This window comes from Chiloscyllium plagiosum, unplaced genomic scaffold, assembly GCF_037043375.1.
Source record: "Chiloscyllium plagiosum isolate Xiang-an unplaced genomic scaffold, Cpla_swu_hap1 HiC_scaffold_21, whole genome shotgun sequence".
NCBI lineage: Eukaryota > Metazoa > Chordata > Chondrichthyes > Orectolobiformes > Hemiscylliidae > Chiloscyllium > Chiloscyllium plagiosum.
Genome location: NW_028270159.1, coordinates 45,480,407 through 45,488,037, shown reverse-complemented (window position 1 = coordinate 45,488,037; position 7,631 = coordinate 45,480,407).

The following is a 7,631-nucleotide window of genomic DNA, read 5'->3' as shown; positions in this document are numbered from 1 at the left end:
GTCCCTCACAATTTTATAAACCTCTATAAGGTCACCTCTTTATATCCTACACTCCAGGTGAAAAAAGTCCCTGGCTATCCAACCTATCCTTATAATTCAAATCCTCCAGTCCCAGCAACATCCTTGTAAACCTTTTCTTAACCCTTTCCAATTTAATAACATCCTTCCTAAAGCAGGGGTGACCAGAACTGTACACAGTGCTCCAAAAGTAGCCTGGCCAATGTCATGTACAACCTCAACACGACGTCCCAACTCCTATGCTCAATGGTCTGAGCAATGAAGCCAAAAGTGCCAAGCACCTTCTTAACCATGCTGTCTACCTGTGATGCAATTTTCAAACACTTATGTACCTGAATCCCTAGGTCTCAATAACACTGCTCAGGGCCCTACCATTAATTGTATAAACCCCACCTTTGTTTGTTTTACCAAAATGCAATACCTTGCATTTATCCAAATTAAAATCCATTTGCCACTTTTAGATTGGATTCCCTATAAGTATGGAAACAGGCCCAACATGTCCACACCAACCCTCTGAAGAATAACCCCCCCAATATTTACCCCTGACTAATGCACCTAACATTACAGGCAATTTAGCATGGCCCATTCATATAACCTGCACATCTTTGGATTGTGAGAGGAAATTAGAGCACCTGGAGGAAACCCATGCAGACATGAGAAGAATGCGCAAACTCCACACAGACAGTCACCTGAGGCTGGAACTGAACCAAACTCCCTGGCGCTGTGAGGCAGCAGCACTAACCACTGAGCCACCGTGCCACTAAGTTCACAATCAAAACTTGTCACTATCTGTTTGTAGTCTTAGAAAATCTTCTTCACTGTTGACTATGCCTCCAATTTTGGTGTCATTCATAAACTTACTAACCATGCCTCCTAAATTCTCATCCAACACATTTATATAAACAACGAACAAAAGTGAACCCAGTACCGATCCCTATGGAACACTACTGGTCACACATCTCCAGTCTGAAAAACAACCGTCCACCACTACTCTCTTCTCATACCATCAAGTCAATTTTGTATCCAACTGGTAAGCTTACCTGAATCTCATGTGATTTAACTTTACTAATTAGTCTACCATGTGGAACCTTGTCAAATGCTTTACTAGAGTCCATGTAGACAAGTCTACCACATTGCCTTCATCAGTCTTTGTGGTTATGTCATCAAACAACTCAATTAAGTTTGTGAGACACGATTTCCCATGCACAAAGCCATGCTGACTATACTTAATGAACCCTTGTCTTTCTAAATGTATGTACATCCTACCTCTCAGAAGCCCAACACTTGCCCACCACTGCTGTCAGACTCACTGGTTGATAGTTCCCAGGCTCCTCCTTAAAGCCATTTTTTTTATATAGATATTTTTATTAGAAATTTAACATTTTTACAAGTTTGCAAAAATAAACAAAACTCTCAAGTACAAACATTGATATACAATTTAATCTTAAATATACAATAGCCAAAATTTAACAAAAGAAAAAATACCAAGAAAGAAAAAAAAAACAAAACTCAACTAACTACTAATCTAACCTACAACTAACCAGAGTGTATATTTAAGTCTCTTAAAGCCATTTTTAAATACAGGCACAGCATTAGCCAACCTCCAGTCCTCACCCTTGGTTAAAGATGATACAAATATCTCTGCTAGGGGCCTCGCAATGTCTTCTCTAACTTTCCACCATGTGCTGGAATACACCTGACCAGGCCCTGGAGATTTATCTACCTTTATATTTTTTAAGACCTCCAGCACTTCTTCTGTAATGTGGACTGTTTACAAGACATCAATATTTATTTCCCTAAGTTCCTTAACTTCCATTTCTGTATCCACAGTCAATATTGACGTACAATATTCATTTAATATCTCTCCCACCTCCTGTGGTTCCACACATAAATGATCTTGTTGATCTTTAAGGGGTTCAATTCTCTACTTATTCTTTTGACCTTAATGTACTTGCAGAATCTCTTTGGATTATCCTTAACCTTTTCTGCCAGGTTATCTCATACACCCTTTTCACCCTCCTATTTCCTTCTTGAGAATGTCCTTTCACAGTTAGTTACTTGCCATCCAGTGCCCAGCATTTGTCCTGGTTTCTAGTTCCAATGTAATTGTGACTCATCCAGTTACATTTCTTGTTCTAAACCAAGCCTCTTGTGGACAGCACAGTGTCTCAGTGGTTAGTGCTGCTGCCTCACAGCGTCAGGGACCTGGATTCCATCCCAGGCTTGGGTGACTGGCTACGTAGGGTTTGCACATTCTCCCTGTGTCTGCATGGGTTTCCTCCCACAGTCCAACAATGTGCAGGTTAGGTGGATTGGCTGTGCCCATAGTGTCTAGAGATGTGCAAGTGAGGAGTGTTGGCCATGGAAAATGCAGGGTTATAGGGTAGGGAGATAGGAAGGTCGGTGTGAACCCATTGGGCTGAATGGCCTACCTCCACACTGTAGGGATTCTGTAGTTGCTGTGTCACCATAGTCTTACCAGACCATAGGAACTGAACTCTCATAAGAGATTTAGGGGTGATTTAACCTGAGGGCCATCAGACCTCAGGCAAGAGAAGATGAGTCCATTATGGTAACCTCAAACCACTGATGGGAATCGAATCCATGCTGTTAGCATCAGACTGCTCTGCAAACCAACAATCCAGCCAACTGAGCTAAACCAATTCCCATAGGGATTCTATTAAAAAAAACAAAAGGTGCTGGAGAATTCTCTGTGTTTGTTTCAGATTTCCAGCATCTGCAGTATTTTGCTTTCACTCTCTATAAGATGTTGATGGTTAAGTACTGGCACCACGATTGAGCTCCAGGGGTGTTGCTTGACTTTTCTTTGTTTGAGTTGCCTGTTCCCTGATACCTCTCAGCTTAGGTCTGCGGGTTATCTGAGCGCTCTTGGTGGCTGCTTCACTGTGAATGAAGCTGAGCAGTTAAATAATCAGTGAATAGCCCCATTCCTGCTGGAGTATAGCTCTTTGATAATGCAACTACCAATGTTTATTGGGTTGAAGACCATTTTTCCAAGGAATGTCTACTGTGACGTATGGAGGGCCATGTTGAAATCTGGAGGTGCATGGATAGGGTGAATATCTAAGATCTTCTTCTCAGGGTAGGGGAGTCCAAAACTAAAAGGCTTAAGTTTAAGGCAGGAAGGGAAAGATTTAGAAGGGATCTAAGGGGCAAAGTTTTCACGCAGTGAGTGGCGCGTGTATGGAATGAGTTGCCAGAGGAAGTGGTGGAGGCTGGTACAATTATGATGTTTAATAGGGATGTGGATGGGTATATGAATAGGAAGGGTTTAGAGGGATTTGGGCCAAATACTGGCAAATGGGACTAGGTTAATTTAGGATATCTGGTCGACATGAACGAGTTAGACACAAGGGTCTGTTTCCCTGTGTATGACTCTATGACTCGCAGTGACCTGATGCTTTTCTCTTGCTATCCTCAGAGTAAGCAGCAATGACAAACAAATTCTACCTCATTAATGTCATCCCATTCCCAGGTACAATTCAAATTAAATTGTTCATGTTATCTTCCTCACTAACTTTAGAAGTACGCACTTTGCTGTAGCACTCTGAAACTTGAATACACAATCCAGGCTGACACTGTGGTGCAGTACTGAGGGAGGGCTGCAATGTCAGAGGTACCAATCTTATACTGGCAATGATAGCTCATTTGGATTCTGCATACCTGGGCTGATCTGAATAGCTGGTCAATGCATTACTCCCACAGTAAAAGGCAAGTGCAGTGGCTTCATACAAAATACATAAAAATGCATATCGATAGAGAACGATCCTTCATGACACATTTTCAGCAAGAGGTCATACCAGGAAATCATAAGACAATGGATATAGAAATGGAAGGTTACAGCATAAATTTTGTACCAGATATCCTGTCAACAAATCAAACTGCCAGGAGTTAAAGAAAGACATAAAGACCCTGGCTATTGTCCACTTTATACATCTCAAGTAGGAAATAGACTTAGCAACACTAATGACTAAAATACAATGGGATGACAATTAGCTTTTGTAACTAGATAACTAATGGCCAATTTTATGTGTACTTGATGAAGAGGAAAATAAAAGTATGTACTGGAATATTAAATAAATCAAGCAATGCTGAAAATGCTCACTCAGTTCCTTGAAAAGGAAAGACAACAGTATGTTTCTGATTATTCTGCCTCATTGATGCTCTCTATTCTCTCTCTCTCTCTTTTAGAATGATATACTTTCATTTACATAGTACTTTTTAAACCCAAAGTGCATTCATGGTGGCTCAGGGGTTAACACTGTTGCCTCAGATTGCCAGGGACTCAGGTTTGATTCCAGCCTTGGGTGACTTCCTGTGAAGTTTGCACATTCTCTCTGTGTATGCATGGATTTTCTCCAGGTGGTCTGGATTCCTCCCACAGTCCAAAGATGTGCAGGTTGGATGGATTGGCCATGCTAAATCAACCATAGTGTGCAGGCTAGGTGGATTAGCCATGGGAAATACAGGGATTGGATAGGATAGGGGGTGTGTCTGGGTGGGATGTTCTTCAGAGGGTTATATGAACGTAGAGTCATAGAGTCCATGCCAACCAGGTGTCCAACCAGCCAACTCTAGTCCCATTTCCCATTTGGCCCATATCCCTCTAAACCTTTCATATACCCATCCTTATGTCTTTTAAATATTGTAATTGAACCAGCCTCCACTACTTCCTCTGGCAGATCATCCCATACATGCATCACCCTCTGCATGAAAAAGTTGCCCTTTAGGTCCCTTTTATATCTTTCCCCTCTCATCCTAAACCTATGTCCTCCAGTTGTGGGCGGCACGGTGGCACAGTGGTTAGCACTGCTGCCTCACAGTGCCAGAGACCCGGGTTCAATTCCCGCCTCAGGCGACTGACTGTGTGGAGTTTGCACATTCCCCCCGTGTCTGCGTGGGTTTCCTCCGGGTGCTCCGGTTTCCTCCCACAGTCCAAAGATGTGCAGGTCAGGTGAATTGACCATGCTAAATTGCCCGTAGTGTTAGGTAAGGGGTAAATGTAGGGGTATGGGTGGGTTGCGCTTCGGCGGGTCGGTGTGGACTTGTTGGGCCGAAGGGCCTGTTTCCACACTGTAAGTAATCTAATCTAATCAGTTCTGGATTCTCCTACCCCAAGGAAAAGACCTTGCCTATTTATCCTATCCAAACCCCTCATAATTTTGTAAACCTCTATAAGGTCACCCCTCAGCCTCCGATGCTCCAGTGAAAACAGGCCCAGCCTATTCAGCCTCTCCCTATTGCTCAAATCTCCAGCCCTGGCAACATCCTTGTAAACCTTTTCTGAACCCTTTCAAGTTTCACAACATCCTTCTGACAGGTAAGAGACCAGAATTGCATGCAATATTCTAACAGTGGCCTAACCTATGTCCAATGCAGCCGCAATGTCTCAACTCCGATACTCAACACACCGAGCAATAAAGGAAAGCATACCAAACACCTTCTTCATTATCCTTTCTACCTGTGACTCCACTTTTAAGGAGCAATGTTCCCTAGGACCTTACCATTAAGTGTTTAAGTCCTGCCCTGATTTGCCTTTCCAAAATGCAGCACCTCACATTTATCTAAATTAAACTCCATCTGCCACTCAGCCCATTGGCCCATCTGATCAAGATCCCATTGTACTCTGAGATAACTTTCTCCGCTGTCCACTACACCTCCAATCATCTGTAAATTTATTAACCATACCTTCTATGTTCACATCCACATTTATATAAATGACAAAAAGCAGTGGACCCAGCACCGATCCTTGTGGCTCTCCACTGGTCACAGGGCTCCAGTCTGAAAAACAACCCTCCACCACCACCCTCTGTCTTCTACCTTTGAGCAAGTTTTGTATCCAAATGGCTAGTTCTCCCTGTATTCCATGAGATCTAACCTTGCTAATCAGTCTCCCATGGAGAACCTTGTCGAATGCCTTACTAAAGTCCATATAGATCACATTCACCGCTCTGCCCTCATCAATCCTCTTTGTTACTTCTTCAAAAAACTCAGTCAAGTTCTTGAGACATGACCTTCCATGCACAAAGCCATGTTGACCATCCCTAATCAGTCCTTGTCTTTCCAAATAAATGTACATCCTGTCTCTCAGGATTCCTTCCAACAACTTGCCCGTCACCGATGTCAGGCTCACTGGTCTATAGTTCCCTGGCTTTTCCTTACCACCCTTCTTAAATAGTGGCACCATATTAACCAGCCTCCAGCCTTCTGGCACCTCACCTGTGACTATTGATGATACAAATATGTATTTAATGTATTTATAAAAACCTGCTTTCCCAGCACCACACTTTTTGACTCTGATTTCCAGCGTCTGCAGTCCTCACTTTCTCTTATTCTACCTCAAACTATTATGCCATTGAATGATTTATTACGTTTGCAGAGGCACCTTCTATTCTATTTGGTGCATCATATATGTGTCAGCAAAAGGCTTTGATAAGCAAGTTAAAGAACAATCATAATGCACTTTGTTTATATGGGCATGTACCTACAGCAAGATGATTAACTCTGAATTGTCCTCTGAAATGGCTTTGCAAGCTGTTCAGTTCAAGGACAAGCAACAAATGCTAGCCCGCATTCCAGGAAACAATACCCCTGACCACCAAGTCCTGGAGCGGGACATGACCATGGTATATCTGTCTCAGAGACAGGGATACTATGCATTGCACCAGAAGACCTCAAATGCGATTGTGCTGGAAAAACACAGCCGGTCAGGCAGCATCCAAGGAGCAGGAGACTCGCGTTTCAAGTGTAAGCTCTTCATCAGGAATGTCAGAGCAGGAGGTAGAACAGCCAAACCATAAACAACTGATCGATACAGTAGGAATTGTCAACTGTTTAACTTAGCTGAAAGGTTGTCAACCAGGCAGGTAGACTGTGATTGGTCAGGGTGTTTCCCCAATAGGGATTAGGAGTCTCTACAACCTTATTCTCAATGGAGAAAGGCACACTGTACAAACAAATGTTACCATAAAGAACAGAATGTGAACACACATAATTTTGAAGTTTACATCACATATAGAAAGGGTGGTAAAACAGGCGTTTGACATGCTTGCCTTCATTGCTTTTAGTAGAAGAATTGGGAGTCATGTTGAAGTTGTACAGGACATTGGTGAGACCTCTTGTAGAGTACTGTGTCCAGTTCTGGTCGCCCAGTTGTAGGAAGGTGGTTATTAAGCTAGAGAGGGTTCAGAAGAGATTTACCAGAATGTTACTGGGTATGGAAGGTCTGAGTTATAAAGAAAGGTTGGATAGGCTGGGATATTATTCACTGGAGTGCAGGGGGTTGAGAGTTGGTCTTATAGAAGTTTATAAAATCACGAGGGGTATAGATAGGGTTAATTGTGGGTGTCTTTTTCCTATGATAGGGGATTTCAAGACCAGGCAGCACATTTTTAAGGTGAGAGGAGAGAGATTTAATAATGACATGACAGGCAAATATTTTACACAGAGGGTGTGACACATGTGGAATGAACTTCCTGAGGAAGTGGTGGATGTGTAAAAGTTACAATGTTTAAAAAACATGAGTAAGTACATGAATAGGAAAGGTTTGAGGGATATGGGCCAGGAATGGCAGATGGGAGTAGTTTAGTTGC